The sequence below is a fragment of the Hemitrygon akajei genome, chromosome 21, assembly GCF_048418815.1.
Source record: "Hemitrygon akajei chromosome 21, sHemAka1.3, whole genome shotgun sequence".
Classification (NCBI taxonomy): Eukaryota; Metazoa; Chordata; class Chondrichthyes; order Myliobatiformes; family Dasyatidae; genus Hemitrygon; species Hemitrygon akajei.
In genome coordinates, this window is record NC_133144.1 from 40,796,834 (window position 1) to 40,813,336 (window position 16,503).

Here is a 16,503-nt window from a genome sequence, read left to right on the forward strand (position 1 = left end):
GCAAGAAGTCCGCCCCCAGGAGTGGTGGGGCTACGGCTGCCAGTATGAAGTCCCACGTGAACCGGCTGGCGCCGAACTGCAGCTGCACTGTGTGGGTGCCGTAGGTCGGTATCGTGCTGCCATTTGCGGCCCTCAGGGTGGGTCCTGACTTCTTGTTGCGGGTGTTGTACCCCGTCGGAGGCAAGACACTGATTTCTACTCCGGTGTCGACCAAGAAGTGGAGTCCTGACTGTTTGTCCCAGACGTACAAGAGGCTGTCCTGGTGGCCAGCCGTCATAGTCATTAGCGGCAGCTGGCCCTGGCCCTTGCAGAGCGGGCGACAACAGCAGACTTTTGTGCCCCACCGTTGGTGGTAGAAACACCACTTCACTGGCCTCCTCACTCCTGCCTCTGTGTTGTGTGCGTCCCCCTGCCGGGCCTGGTCTGGTCCGCTGTTGGGCTCGTGGCCTGGTAATCTGACCGATGGATGCCACGCTCTGCCTCTTGGCTTTTCACTGCACGTCTGCCTGGGCTGCCACCTTCCGGGGGGTCACTGAAATCTGTGTCGGCCAGCAGCAGACGTATGTCCTTGGGCAGTTGCTCTAGGAATGCTTGCTCAAACATGAGGCAGGGCTTGTGCCCGTCAGCCAGGGCCAGCATCTCGTTCATCAATGCTGACGGCAGTCTGTCTCCCAAACCGTCCAGGTGAAGCAGGCGGGCACCCCGCTCACGCCGTCAGAGGCCAAAGGTCCCAATGAGCAGCGCTTTGAATGCTTCATATTTGTCTTCTTCCGGGGGTGACTGTATGAAATCCGCAACCTGGGCGGCCGTCTCCTGGTCAAGGGCTCTCACCACGTGATAATAACGCGTAGAATCAGAAGATACCTGCCGAATCTGGAACTGGGCTTCTGCTTGGCTAAACCATGCCGCGTGGTCGCAGTGTCCAGAAAGTCGGCAGTTTTAGCGAAACTGCATGAACAGATGAAGAGTCGGTCATCTTTGGTCCAAATCCCGTTTGGGCCGTCGGGGTCATCAGTGTAGCGATGTGCTACACACAGCGCTGAAATAACGACACGCAGTCAGTAAGTCGTTTCGAGACTAGTTTATTCAAACTTCGCGGCGCTGGCATTTAATTCCTAGCGCCCACCCTCTCCGGGCGGAAATGACGTCAGAGGTGCATTACCAAAGTCTCTCCCCGCGCGCTGGCTATTTGTGAGCCGGTTCGCCTGCGCAGAAAGTGGGTCGCCACACTCCTTAGCTTTTTTTCTCCACTCCTGCCCAAGGGTTTCAGCCAGAAACATCAATTGTACTTTTTTTTTCCCCACAGATGCTGTCTGGCCTGCTGAGTTCCTCCAGCATTTTGTGTGTGTTGCTCGAATTTCCAGCATCTGCAGATTTTCTCTTGTCAGAGATATTGGCTTCAGTCTTCCAGAATTTGGGTCTTGAAATTTCCAATGTTAACTTTTTTTCCTACCTAAAAGCATACTTGGATAAATCTTGGCAATTTTTCCTGATGAAAATCCTTGCTAATAATGTCAACCAAATAAGAAATGTGTGTTGCTTTCATTGTACCTTTTAAAGTTTGTTTAACAATTGTATTCGTTTGTGGGCTGTGTTTATCAGTGGTCTGACTGTAGTGAAATGAAACAAATGAACGTGCAGGTTAAGTGAGGTGCAAAAACCAAATGTACGTAATTGTATGCAACCTTCAGAAATTGCTGGAAGAACTCAGCAGGCCATTCAGCATCTATGGAAAGAAATAACCAGTTGATATCTCAGGCTGAAAATCTTTTCAGGATTTCCAGCATCTTCAGAATCTGTTCTGTTCTTATATGCTACTTCCTTGGAAATGGGTTCAGTTTGAAAAGTGATCCTCATCACACTTAATGACACCTTTTCTTTAACAAAGGTTGTCAGCCACTTCATTAAATTGACAATCTATGTCTTTATTTACACCTGGAAAATGACAATGACTGGGTGATACATTTGATGACTGAAGTATTTTTATAGCAAAATCAGAATAAATACAAAGCAACTTAACTGAGCACTAAAATAAAACACTATCAAATCAAAACAAACTGAAAAATTCTGACCTTCTCAGAGTACATTTGCGAATGATATTTGTGGGGAAGATGTAAAGTTGGAAGCTAAAGGCAGCAGATGGGATCTGAAGTATGGGGAAGTGGGTAGCAATGGGGATGTTCGGGGAGAGTCAGAATGAATATGGTGGGAGAAGCCAGTGTGACTGAAGCTGCAGCTGATTAAAGGACTTTGGATGGAAGCAACACAATTTTTGAGATGAGTTATGGTGGATTTGGAGGAAAGGAGCTTGCGGTACTTGAGGAGACATGATGATCAATGATTTCAGCTGATGTAAGGCTAAGAAAGAAAGCTTACCTCAGTAATCTGGGAACTTGAGGCGGGAACTGAATCTCCTGGGCAAGATAGATATGAGGGAAAGAGGGAAAATAAGAGAAATACAAGAAAGGTGCAAATTTAGGACTAAAGAAGCAACGTTAGTTAAGTTAGATTTTTTTTTAAAAAGAGGAACAGCAGAGGAAAGGACTGGAGCGGAAGAGAATTGGATTTGGTGGTCCGAGAACAAACTATACCAAAGGAAGTGAAATAGTTTCTTGTGGCCTATGATGCAGAAGTGTCAGATTTGAAAGCAAACCCACAGAATGAATTTTCACAGTATTTTTGAATAAGCATACCACCTTATGCTTGGGTGGTATAAGGGCAATATTTGGAAACAAATCTGTAAGTGCTGTCTAACCCATCTTTCCAGCATTGAGGGAACAAAATAATTTTTCTGATTGACCTCTTGCCCAAAGCTATGAAAACTTCAATCATCCAGTGCTATGATTGTACCACAGTGTAGTTCCATTGCTGCTGTGAGGCTCTTTTCTGACAGTCATCAACCTGAAATATTAACTTTGTTTATTTGACCTGCGCAGTATTTGCAGTATTTCCTGTTTTTATTTCAGTTTCAGAATCTGCAGTTCTTTCGATTTAATTGCAAGTTCTGAATGGGATTCTCAGGAGGGCTGCTGCCTAGTTTCACAACAAATGAAGCTTTTCAGACAATCCCATTTTAGACAACATTCCAGTCTTGAAAACTGTTCACTACCCAAACTGTAAGTTGCAAATGAAGAGAAAGTGAGTGGAAGAGGATCGCAGAAGCAGCTACGATGGGAGAGTGAATGACCAGCTGTACTTTGCTTGACTATATCCTGGTGACTGCAGCTTGGGGGAAGAGAATGCACTCAGAAATTCCACATTCTTACCTGGCAGATGTCTGTAGTTGTGTAACAGCCAATACATCCATCCCCATCCATTCCATCAATCTCCCAAACACTCTTTTGTATGTACAGTACTATGTGTCCAAAAGTTGGGCACTAGTAATGTTAATTTCAGTTTGCAATTTTCATTGATAAAATCATTAGAACATTATATCCCGGCTGTTAACTCCGTCCATGAGGATGTTTTTAATCTAAACTCAATTTGTTGTAGGCAAAGGGATTCTCTCCTCTCTAACTCCTTGTCTTCATTCATCCAGGCGTGCATGGTGCTCTCTACAATACAGGCTAGCCAGACTAGTGCCCTGGTGTGGAAGCAAGCAGCTTGGAAAAAAAGAATTCTACTTCAGTGCAAAGAAATTCCCAACTGGATTTACTTAAGGTACCAGTGGTGGGTCAAATGTCAGAATATAAAATTTGGTGAACATTCAAATATCATCAGTTGAGTTCAATTACCTTTTCTGTGGCTTCTTTCACTGCTGCAGGAAAGTACATATGCTTGGACCTGTTGGCTATTTGAAATGCACAGTTACCCAGTGTAATTCACATCTGAATAAGCATTTTGAATTCAGTGCTCTTAAGGCTAAATGTCATTAACTCCTCCCTCTTGGCACCATAAAATATGATACTGGGGAGGTGGGGGAATGCTGAGAAAGGAATGTGAACATGTAGTGGTTGCCTTGAGATGGTGTGGTGGTTCTGTGTTAGTCTTTGGGAACTTGTATTTTGCAGGATTAAAATTAAACCAGGCCATTGCTTGCTCAGGCTTGGGGTTCATGACAATATGAAATGTAGATTATTCATACTGTAAGTGTATTTATGGGAAGCAGAGGTTGACAAATTAGCTGAATAATCATCTTTTACTGTCATCTGACCTTGCTAGTAGAACTCTGCCCACGTGCGTGGCTTTGGTCAAACCTTCTTTCTCCAGGATTAATTTATTTGGAAAGTAATTGGGCTGCTGGATGATCCAGTTTAAGTGGACTAATTAACACATTAATACTGTTCTGAGAGGGAATTTCCATGCCTGGAGGTAGACAGGCTAGAGTTGTTGCCAGTGCTTCATTTGGTACCATTTGAACTTGCTGAAAAAAATTAGTTTGTCTGCTATTAATTCCTCATCACACTTATCAGTACATTCGGCTGTATCTCATGAATATTCTGAATAAATGTTGTCCAAGCGCCCTTCTCTCCCAAACTGTATGATACTCCATTTGAAGAATTCTCTGATCCTGACATGATTTGTAGAGCCCTGATATTATTCTTGGGTGCAGGAATCCCTTTGGCAGATCTACTGCCAAGTTTTCTCAAGTTTTGTATAATACTGTATTGATTCCTGTTTCTGGCACCGGACCCTTATTAACCCCCATTGATTATTGTCATGTCTACAGCATAGCTGTTCCAGACCAGCAACTCTCACTTCTTGACATAGGGATTCTTTTTCCTGTTGAATGTATGCAATGAATGCCTTTTATCTTCTTGGATCCCTGCAACCCCACTCTTGCACTGAGGCTGCCTTGAAATTACTCTCATTGCCAAATATTCCAACTGTTACTGCCTTCTGTCTCTCTGCAACATTGAAAATGTTTCTATTTAAGCTGACCTCCAAAAATAAACTTGAGGAATTTCATAGCATATAATGCTTCAAAGTTGCCAAGAGTGTGTTCTGCAGAATCTAATGTGATTAGATAGCATCTACTTATGGAAAAAATGGTATGTCCATCAGTACAGAAATCCCTGATCCTAAACACATGAAGTTCTAAATGCCTCTGTCAGGATATACAATATTGTTCCAGTGACTAGTTTGGAATTCACCTGACTTGATCCAAATTAATCAAGCTCTGTCTCAGCAGTCCAATACTTAGTGCCTTGTCTGGCACAACACATCCCATTTTAGAGAACAGTGCATTGTCTTACTTTGAGTTATGCTGTAAAGAAATAGGAACATGGTTGCTTTTGCAATTTTATTTTTATATTTTTCCAATTTAAATGTTGAATTCTGAAGAGTACACATGTTCAATTGAGGTGCATATTGCAAATAAATAATAAATGGAAACATCACATTATCTTTTTGACCCAACTTTTTCTAGTATTTGAATTTGAACACAAGGACAAATAATTCTGTTTTGCTATAATGAGATTGAACATGCCCTTTAAAAGTTAGCTTCTCTGACTGTAAGTACTTTATGAACATTTTTACTTGAAGGCTTCAGGCAGTCTTTAATCCCTGGTTTGTACTCTACATTCTTCCCAAAGGCAGTTGGTCCTCTGGCAGTTTGAAGCAGAAGGCTGGAACAATTACATACTTGTGCCTGCAATTACCAGTACACAGTCTGGTGTGGCTTTTAATTTTTAAAAATTAGTGTTAATAGCCTTCCAGCTAAATTTTCACAGGAAGTTTATTCGTTGACAGCTGGTCTGAAGAATAAATAGTGAAGCTGAGTTAAGGAGGGTTGTAGGGATAGCATGATTTAAAACACTGCCATCTGTTTAATAGTGAATTTAAAATCATCTTCAGAGTTTTTAAGATAATTCTGAGAGATGGAATAATTATATTACTGATGTATTTTTTTTCTTTTTGTGGACTGGTCGCTGAAAATGCCTTCATTGATAGGCAGTAGTTTTACGATGCGAGATACTACTCCTGATGTGGTGTAGTAATTTATTTATGGTCTTGTTTAATTAATTTTGTATCCTGTCTGCCTGCTGCTTTGTCTGTTGTCATCAAAATATAATTGCAGTGTCTTTAGCTTGTGATTCCATGGGGCTTCTGTGTTGTCCTTTCCAGTTTGCCCTTGGAAACTGCACAGATTTTATTGGATCAGAAATTCTGCTGTCTGCTTCATTAGATAAAGAAAGGTTTGAGAGATGACTCTGGACTCCTATTTCCTTTCATGGTTTTGGCCATCCGAGTAAGTCATGTGCAGGAGGTAGATTTGTTACCAGTTCTGGTGAAGTTATACCTGCTTATAGCCAGACTTTTTTTGTGTTGAATTGTAAGAATCGTAATCAAGTTTTGTGCTTCGTTCTTGCCTTCCGAAGAACCTTGAATCGCAAGAACACTGGGATATGATAGATGTCAGTCTTGCTCACTGTTATTCCCAGTTAGCCCTTGTACCATTCTGTAACCAGCTCCTTTGGGATATTGTTATTATTTTGATATTGTTGAGAATGTGTACTCTTATATTTTTGTCAGTCTTGATTTTTGACAACTTTTAATTTGATTGCATGAACTTCGATTAGTGGAGTGCCAAAGGGATTACTTGCCATGTTGATTCTAATTGTTTCACTTTAAACAAGAAAGTTAGTAAGTAGCTCTGTGGAGGTTTTGCCATTGTTTGGAAAAACTGGTCTCCACTGTACTGATGTGTTCACAGTAGATAAAGTAGCTAGAAAATGGGCAGTTAACTGAATTCAAATAAATTCTCACTGAATCCTTTTAAACATATTTTGGGTTTGTATTTTTGTTTCTTGATATATCATATTTGTATTATGAAAAGTATGAGTGAGGCCCCCAGGATTTTCTCCCAAAGCCTTCCTCATGAGTGGGTTTAGCACAGGGCAACAGAGGTTAGAGATCAGTTTTCCTTCTCCCAGAGGAGCTGCCAACCATGGCTGATGGAGCCCCATCTTCCTGAAGCAACTGGTTGTAAGGTGCCAGTACCCTGCCTTTACCCCTTCTGCCGGTAGAAACAGTTCTGCAGGGCTTAGTAGCTAAGACACATGTGAAGGCCAGGAGCTGGACTTGGTTGTCAGAGGCTGTTTGAGGTGTGCACAGTTCGAGCATTTAACAGGTAGTGGGAGCTTGTCCCCATTATCATTAACCCTCCCCCCCCCCCACCACCGGCTATAACAACCTTAAGGAACCTTCTGAAAAGAGGCCTGTGTATTAGTGTGTCAATCTTCCATCTTTCTTTGCCTAACCTGTTCAATATATCCCTTTATTTATTTCCCTGTTGTGTATTTAGCCAGTCCTCTTTTTGTGACCTCAGCCATTTTTTGAGTTTCATAGTGGAAGCAATTGAATGCCCAACAAGTCAATCCCTTAAATATCCAAATTGTCTATCTGGTCATTGCTAAGAGTTTTACATTGGGGGTGGGGCTGTCTAATTATTTCAAAAGTTTGTTGGCTCAAGTTGCTTTGTCATGTCTGTAATGGGTCGACTATAAGCTGGCGTATCGGTTTAAGGACTTCAGTGCATTAGTTTTGCATTCAGTTTGATGTAGGAGAAGTGATATTGCTTACTTTGTTTTTAATACACAAACAGTCTGTAAAACTGCACAGTAAATTTATATTCAGGAGTGAGAATTTTTCTTTCTCATTTGTTCCTTTAATAAATATTGTAGTTTATAGCCAAGGCTAAAATTTAGATGGTGGAGCAAAAAACTTGTTGTAAAGGCCCCATAATAGTATGTGATAATCCAGTAAAGCAGGTTGATTAATGTTTTCTTTGATCCTCTGGGCTTGTTAAAATCTGCATTATTGCTGCCAAATGCAGAAAGGCTGGTTTTGATCACTGAGGCTGAGGAAGATTATCTAATACAAATCTAATTTACTGAAACTAGATTGTTTAATGATAGAAATCAATGGTTATGTTAGAAAATTAACTGAATGCAGGTTTGTAAAATGAGGCCAATGCTTAATGATGTATTATTTATGGCCAACAGTTTGCCTTGTTAAAAGAACTGTCTTTGGACTTGGCTACCTACTTGGAGAAGGCTTAACAATGCCTTCTTAGACTGTTGGACCTGAAGTGGTGGCCTGTGTGAGTAAATATTTTACCGTAGGATTATGTTTTTTGAAAACAAGCTGTATCACGGTATGTCGTAAAGTGAAGCTGCATCAGCTGTCCAAGTGCCAAGAAGCATGAGTTTTAAAAAATTGCTTTATATTCCACATAAGTTCCATGTGAGTAACTTTAATTCCATATCTCATTTTTGGGTAATAATTTTTGAATTCTGTAACGGTGAATTCTGGAAAGGCCACTTGCTTATTTCTTAGTTATGATCTGCCATTTTATCAGTTTTGCATTTCCTGTTTGAGATTCTTCCACTCATTTTGCATCCTACCACTAACATTTGAAAAAATCACCTTTAAATAATTGCATCAGGGCTAATTATCATTTTATTTTCCAAATCCGAGTCCAACTTTAACACTGGCCATTTCATTCTTCACAGCTGTTTCTCCTTAATCTCCATTATACTGTCCTTGAGATTCCACTTGTTGTTAACTGCCCTCCATAGCTTTTCCTCTTCTATCAGTCCTTGCCTTATTTTTAAATTATTTGTACTGATTTCTACACCTTGCATCAATGTGCATCAGGCTGATTTCTGTGTTTTTACATGCTATCCAACACCAACTTTTGGGTTGCGTATCACTACTGACAGTTCAATAGTAAGTAGAATGAAGCTACTTTGATGCTCATTAGTATCTATGTGTGCTGAACTCCCCTAACTAGCCTAACTGCTTACTTAAAATTAATACCTCTCGTGCTGTTTGAGTAAGATGAAAGCAGGGCTCTAATTTCTTGACTTTTCAGTTATGATCTCAAACTTGTGCCCTTCCAACTTTGTTTCAATAATTGTTCGTGCACTTAATTATTGGAGGCCAAACTTTGCCATCCATATTCCAAACTCCTGACCTTATTTTACAAAGAGTGATACTGACTGCAACATTATATCCATGCAAGGCTATTTAGTTTCACAGGAAAGCGTAGAAGATGCTGTGATAAAAATTCATTCCATTATGAATTATGCTGTTATTATTCCTCATCAAGTTCAGTACCTTGTGTATTGTAAATTGTATGAAATTACTAGTTATTTGTTGGAAAAAAGTTAAGGTTAGTGCCTTCAGCTTATTTTTTATTATCAGTGTGCTCAGTTATAATTATTGCTAAACAATCACAGTGGTGTTGTAAGTTCTATTTTATATGATATAAATTGCTGCATATGTTGGAGGTTATTTATAATGCTAAAGTAATTTAAACATTTTTATTCTTTTCTGTCTTTCATTTTCCTGTCAATCCTATCATTTTTGCCCAATCTTTATTTTGCGTGATTTCTACTTGATTTAAATCTAATCTGCACTTAATTTTATAAAATATTTGGTTCATCAAGCATTCTTCAAATTAATTGCTTTGAAGTTTCTCAGAATTGGTTCAGAAATGCAGTACATAACTGCAAAAATTCTGGGGGAGCTGTACTGAATATTGTTGTTTCTTTGCTGTGGACCATAATATCTGGGTCAGAATATTCATATATGTCTGTCTCAGGTCTTTTTGGTGCATTTGATCCTAATTTTCACTTCCTGGTTTGTAACCACTATTTTCCTTAAAGTATATTGAGGAATAAGTGCTTAATGAGATGAGTTGAAAGCATTGTAAAGCATTTCTGTTGAGCTGCTAGGCTACAGAATAGCTAAAATGTGCAACTTTACAATTCCTTTGTATATAGCACAGGTTTTGATACTGAATGAATGGTATGGAAAATGAATGTCAATGACAAGAGCAACCTCGTACTCAACATCAGCAAGGCCAAAGTGCTGGTTATTGACTTCTGGAGGCAAAAACCTGAGGCCCATGAGGCAGTCCTCAGTGGGGTCAGAGGTGGAGAGGGTCAGCAACTTTGAATCCCTCAGTGTTATCATTTCAGTGGACCTGTCCTGAGCCCAGCACACAACTCTGATTGTGAAGAAAGTACAGCAGTGCCTCTTTTTCCTTAAGAGTTTACAAATATTCGGCATGACATCTAAAACTTTGACAAATTTCTGTAGATGTGTGATGACTAGTTGTATCACAGCCTGATATGGAAACACCAATGCTCTTGAATGGAAAATCCTACAAAAAGTAGTGGATACGGCCCAGTCTATCACGTGTAAAGCCCTCCTCATCACTGAGTATGTCTACACAGTGTCATCGTAGGAAAGCAGTACCCATCATCAGGGAGGGACTCCCATCACCCAGGTCAAGCTGTCTTCTTCTGTTGTCATCATGAAGAAGGTACAGGAGCTTCAGGGCTCACACCACCAGGTTCAGGAATAGTTATTACCCTGCAACCTTCAGGTTCCTGAACTAGAGGGGTTAACTTCACTTGCCCCATCAGTGAACTGTTCCCACATCCTATGGACTCACTGTCAAGAATTCTTCATCACATGTTCTCGATACTTAGTGCTTAATTTTTTGCTTATTTATTATTTCTGTATTTTCTTTTTATATTTGCACAGTTTTTTTCTGTCTTTTGCACACTGGTTGTCTGCCTGTTGGTATGGTCTTTTATTGATTCTGTTATGGTTATTGGATTTATTGAGTATGCCCACAAGAAAATTAATCTCAGGGTTGTATATGGTGACATATATGTACCTTTGCAATTTACTCTGAACTTAGTGCATAATAATATGAGTGAATTCCTGTTTGTATGTTGATGGCTTTATCCAGGTTGTTTGTAATTCATCTACAGTCACTGAGGTGCACGTGACTTCACATCTTAAAAGGCAAACCCAGACATGAAGGAGAGTTCTTTTAATAGTTTAGCCTCTTACCTGTTGCCATGGCTATTTTGGTGCTTCCTGACATATGTCGGTGAGATTAAACCTGATTCTGATAACTTCAAAGTATCTTCTTGTAGTGCTGTGCTATTTGAACAGTAATTGCTAATTACATAGGATTGATCTCATTGGTTGCATTCTATTTTTGCAAAACTAAAGTGGTTCATTTTATAAATCACTTGGTCTTAAAGTATACAGGAAAATCATTCAACCCATTATATCACTTGTGGTTCTTTGAAAGGCATGCCAGGTATCATTCCATGCTGGCTTTTTCATCAACTCTTGTTGGTTTTTGCTCTTTCTATGTGTCCAAATATCTTGAAAGATGCTGATTTTCTTACCCTTCAAATGGTGCATTCCTTATCTTAACATTCTATAGGGAGAAATTCTTTTCACTTTTTTTCTTTAATTGTTGCAATAAGATTGATGTTTCGAACATTGGCCAGTTAATTTTGGCCAAGTAGTCCTTACTGATCATCAAACCCCTGGTTTTATCTTAATTCTTTTTTATTCTCACTATATTCTAATCAATTATCCTTGCGTTCCACCACTCACCAACACACTAGACCCGTTTTGGAACATGGCAGGAAATTCACATAGTCACAGGGAGCTGTGAATTCCACCCACCCTACATGGGATGTCGAGATATAATCTGGAGGTTACCAGAGCTGTGGGGAAGCAGCTCTACCATCTCTGCTACCCATGAGTTTCTTTTGTAAAAGAAACATCTTGGAAAGAGTATATTGAGAATGTGGACTTTCCAACTAGGCTAGAGCTGCAATCTTTGCCGAGCAGCATATACATTTCTGGTTAGGAGAACTCCTATTTTCATTTCATGTCATTTGAGTTTGTGCCAAAGGCGAGGAGCATGAGTTTCTAATTTAAAATGTCAGGAACAAAATCCTTTCAGAGATTTTGCTTTGCTCAGGATTTTACTGGGAAACATTTCAGCAGTACAGGCTTCCTGCATAGGAATTCTGAAATTTAAGGGGTGAGCTGGCAGTTTGCCAGCTATTCTGTGCTCCTGAATCTGCCTTTTGCCAGAGAAGGAGCTTGTAGAAATTCCTTAGAACTTACACTGGAGAACCTGCTCATAACTTGATAGCTTTAGGTCTATCCACATTTGAATCAGGTTTGTTGATTTTGGGGAAATTGTAAGAAACTTTCTTTCACATTTAAAAAAAAGTTTTAAAGAGCTGTGACTCTTCAATAAAATTTGGGCTGGGGCTTGTTGTGGCCCACCTTGTTAATTGATTATATTGTTGGCGTTCGTATGCAGAGCATTATGGTATTGTATCAGAGTATAAATTCCATAGGAACAATGAACTTGAACCAGTGTCCAAGCTCTGGCATAATATTCTATCTGAAGCTAACCAATACCTTGCAAATGTTCAGAGCAACATCTGCTCTCACCCCATCCTCCCACCACCCCACCAGCCTCTGCGTCCAACATATAATTCTCAGTAACTTCTGCCATCTCCAATGGGATCCCACCATAAAGCACATCTTTCCCTCCCCCCCCCCTTCTGCTTTCTGCAGGGATCGCTCCCTACGCGACTCCCTTGTCCATTCGTTTCCCCCCCATCCCTTCCCACCGATCTCCCTCCCGGCACTTATCCTTGTAAGCGGAACAAGTGCTACACCTGCCCTTACACTTCCTCCCTCACCACCATTCAGGGCCCCAGACAGTCCTTCCAGGTGAGGCGACACTTCACCTGTGAGTCAGCTGGTGTGATATACTGCATCCGGTGCTCCCAGTGCAGCTTTCTATATATTGGTGAGACCCGACGCAGACTGAGAGACCATTTTGCTGAACACCTCCACTCTGACCGCCAGAGAAAGCAGGATTTCCCAGTGGCCACACATTTTGATTCCTCGTCCCATTCCCATCCTGATATGTCTATCCATGGCCTCCACTACTGTCAAGATGAAGCCACACTGAGGTTGGAGGAACAACACCTTATATTCTGTCTGGGTAGCCTCCAACCTGATGGCACGAACATTGATTTCTCTAACTTCTGTTAATGCCCCCCTCCCCTTCTTACCCCATCCCTTATTTATCTATCTATCTATCTATCATTTTTTCCCTTTTTTCTCTTTTTTCTCTCTCTGTCCCTCTCACAATCACTCCTTACTTGCTCTCCATCTCCCTCTGGTGCTCCCCTCACCCTTTCTTTCTCTCTAGGCCTCCTATCCCATGATCCTCTCCCTGCTCCAGCTGTGTATCCCTTTTGCCAATCAACTTTCCAGCTCTCGGCTTCATCCCTTCCCCTCCTGTCTTCTCCTATCATTTCAGATTTCCCCTCCCACTTTCAAATCTCCTACCATCTCTTCTTTCAATTAGTCCTGACGAAGGGTCTCGTCCCGAAACGTTGACTGTACTTCTTCCTATAGATGCTGCCAGGCCTGCTGCATTCCAACAGCATTTTGTATGTTGCTTGAATTTCCAGCATCTGCAGATTCCCTTGTGTTCAGTGCAACTTCCTTGCTTTGGTGTTTTATCACTCTGCAAACAAAACAAAACAAAAAGAATGCTTCTGTAAACAGTCTCACTGCTTGTGATGCCATCTTCCAAGGATGTGCATCGTTTTAAAATTGTGCCCTTCAATATAGATGCCATCTCATTCTTCCTTCCAAAATATACCTTTACATATGGTGTTGGATCTGCATTTAGAGTTTATGATCCATGTGCAATCCCAGACTCCGCCTTGGTATTTCAGCCAATTTAATATGAGGCTTGTACATTAACCTTTGGGTTACTCATGGTCAATTGATTTTTTTTTACATGCAAGATGGCTTCCAAAATCTTGCTTAGTTCTGGTGCTGTCTCACTGCTCCATCTATTGGTCATAGCTTGTAACAACATTGTTAATGACAACGCCCTGTATTTCTATACTGGATGCTTGACATTTTGTTAGTGCTAAATGTCAGCTTAAAAACAGCAGAAATAAAAAGTTGTTCAGAAAAGGCAGGCACACTGAAGGTGTTTGTTTTGTTTATGACCTGAAAAGAATTGATGAAATAACTATCTCCTATTTAGTTTCCATTGTTAGCTAGCATTAAATCCAATTATCTTCATTAAGTCTGGGCAAATTATTCCTTTGCATTTATCTGAAGTCATAAAATTTGCAAAATTATTTTTCCAGAAAAATGTCAGACGGAAAGACTAAAATATCAATCCATTGATTTTCTTCTCTCAATTTGGGGGTTTTGAATTCTACTATTTATTTAGGAATACTTTCCAGTGGAAGGATTCCAATTAATTGAATATATTGTTACAGGGGGTCTGCTCTTGGTTATGTTATAAACTCATGATTTATCCCTTTTGGATGTAAGATTATTCAGTGGATGCACAGAGATGTAGAACTTCAATTTTTTAAAATTTGTTGAGAATTGATTTTGCTTCAGTTTTTTTGAAATTAACTTGAAAGTCTGCAGCTGATTTGTTTTTCTTGAACAGTTCAATATTATTAACCAGACCACTGGTTTACTGTTACTAAGTCAAGTTCTCTTGTGATTGAGTGCAGTCCTAGAACTTATGTGGGAAATTGCAATTTCTAATTCCATCCAATTCAATCAATTGCCCAAGCAGTAGTTGTAGAAAGAATGCTATGAAGAATGATACCGTAATGTTATCTCATGGCAATTCAAGTTCAAGTTTATTGTCGTCTGACTGTACATGTATACATCCAAATGAAGCAACATTCCTCTGGACCACTGTACACCCTCAAAACATATATCACAGCGCATTTAAAAACTACCACAAATAAGCTAATAAAATATAATTCAACATGCATGTAGTGCACAGCACAGGTAAACAGAAAATAGTAAATAGCTCATTCTTCCAGTGACGAACCTTGATGATGTACAGTCTCACAGGCTAGGGTAAGAAACTGTTAACCAGTATGGCAGTTCTAGTCTTGATGCTTCAGTGCCTCCTTCCTAACAGTAGTGGGCCATAGTGATTGTGAAATAGGTTGTAGGGATCTTCAACAGTACTTCAGGCCCTTCATATACAATGCTTCTGGTAAATGTCATCAATATGGGGGGTGGGAGACCCCAGTGATCATCTCGGTGGTTTTGCAGTCCGATGCCCTGGAGTTTCAATATCACACACATTGAGATTCAGGCTATCATTCTCACACCATTTGACAAGCCACTCTACCTCTACTCTGTAGGCAGACTCATCATTGTTGCTGCTGAGGCTAGCCACAAAGATAGCATCAGCAAACTTGATGCAGCCAGACAGGACAGGACACAACATTCTCAATGGTGCTCAAGAAGAAAGTTGTTAGAATAGGGTTGAGGAGTCTTGCATGCCTCAATCTTCTCAGAAAGTGTTGATGCTGTTGTGTCTTCTTGACTAATGAGGTGGTGTTGTGGGTCCAGGTTAGGTCATCCGTTATGTGCACACCAAGGAACTTAGTGCATTTCACTTTCTCCACAGCAGAGTCATTGATGTGCAATGGACAGTGGTTGAACTGTGCCTTCCTGAAGTCCACAATCATCTCTTTTTGTCTTGTCCAAGTTGAAATTCAGCTTGTCATTCTCACACCAAATAATATTCAGCTTGTCATTCTCGCACTGAAATAAAAGCTACTTCAGGTTTGGGTCATGATCCTGGCCTTTGACCACAATATACCATTAAAATTGGCCTGAATTAATTTATACTGCTTAGACTGGGAGCTCCGTAGCTAGATTTCTGTCACCTTCCTGAGAGCATTAGCTCCCATTACTGAGCACAATCAAGCAATGGTGTCATCTCATGGCCTTAAACTTGTCAAGGTTTCCTTTGCAAGCCTCAACCCCTGGAAGATAGGCTGGGAAATGTGCTCTACAAGTGACATGTTGAATCAGCTCAAAGTGTGGCATTGCTTCTTTAGTCATCTGTCACATATATAATGAACTCTTGCTGAGAGATCCATCCCTGATGACATCACTTGTAGCCACGGAAGAGATTGCTAACCTTCATATTAAAACATGCTTGCTCTCCCAATAAAATACATATTTACCAGTGTTGAGACCAAGATTTACTGTTTAGACAATGACATAATCCAAGTAATGAAAGCCAGAGGTTTCCACCTTCAGTTGTTTCATTACATCTTGGAAGAATTTGCCAGAGGACTGTTTTCTGGAACTCAAAGTAAGTTCAGAATACTTATCATGAAGTTTGTTAGTTCATTTTTAAGTGCTACTAGCAGTAAGGAAATGTCTGCACTGGGCCAACATGCCTGTGCAAGATTCCCAACGTCTCAAATTAGCATCTCCTCACTTTCTTCTTCCCAAAAGCAGTGTGAGACTTGTAATCATCATAGATTATTGTGACTCATAACAGCTCACAGAAGAGAACGCATGGTTGGAACTCATCAATAGATTTATACTACTTGCATCACCACATTGGATATTTATTATTTGGGCAAAATGCATTATGGATGTCTTCCTATAAAATAATACTATAGGTTTTTTCATATTTAGGCTGGGTCCTGTAATTAGGGATGACTTGATTTCACTCTGGTTTTGAAGGTTGAGTCAGCTAATGAGGCCAATCTATTCCCGCAGACTTCTATAGATAAGGAACAGCAAACTGTTCATTATATTCCCAAGTAGGTTTGTACATTCCAGTGTTCATTGGTGTTCTGTTTAGAAATAAATTGAATGTTTGTAAATGAACAAATGCCTGTA

The 16,503-nt window shown here is 40.3% G+C and overlaps 1 protein-coding gene across 4 annotated transcripts in view; it reads left to right on the forward strand.

Moving 5' to 3' along the window:
* Positions 1-16,503, forward strand: part of LOC140714252 (mitogen-activated protein kinase 8) — a 114,761-nt gene that overhangs the window by 43,243 nt on the left and 55,015 nt on the right. Inside the window, exon 2 of one of the 4 annotated variants that reach the window (XM_073025298.1) lies at positions 3,539-3,660. The exons of the other annotated variants lie outside the window; for them this stretch is intronic. The gene's annotated coding sequence lies outside the window, so the exon portion shown is untranslated. The remainder of the gene's footprint in view (positions 1-3,538; positions 3,661-16,503) is intronic. 4 annotated transcript variants of the gene reach the window in all.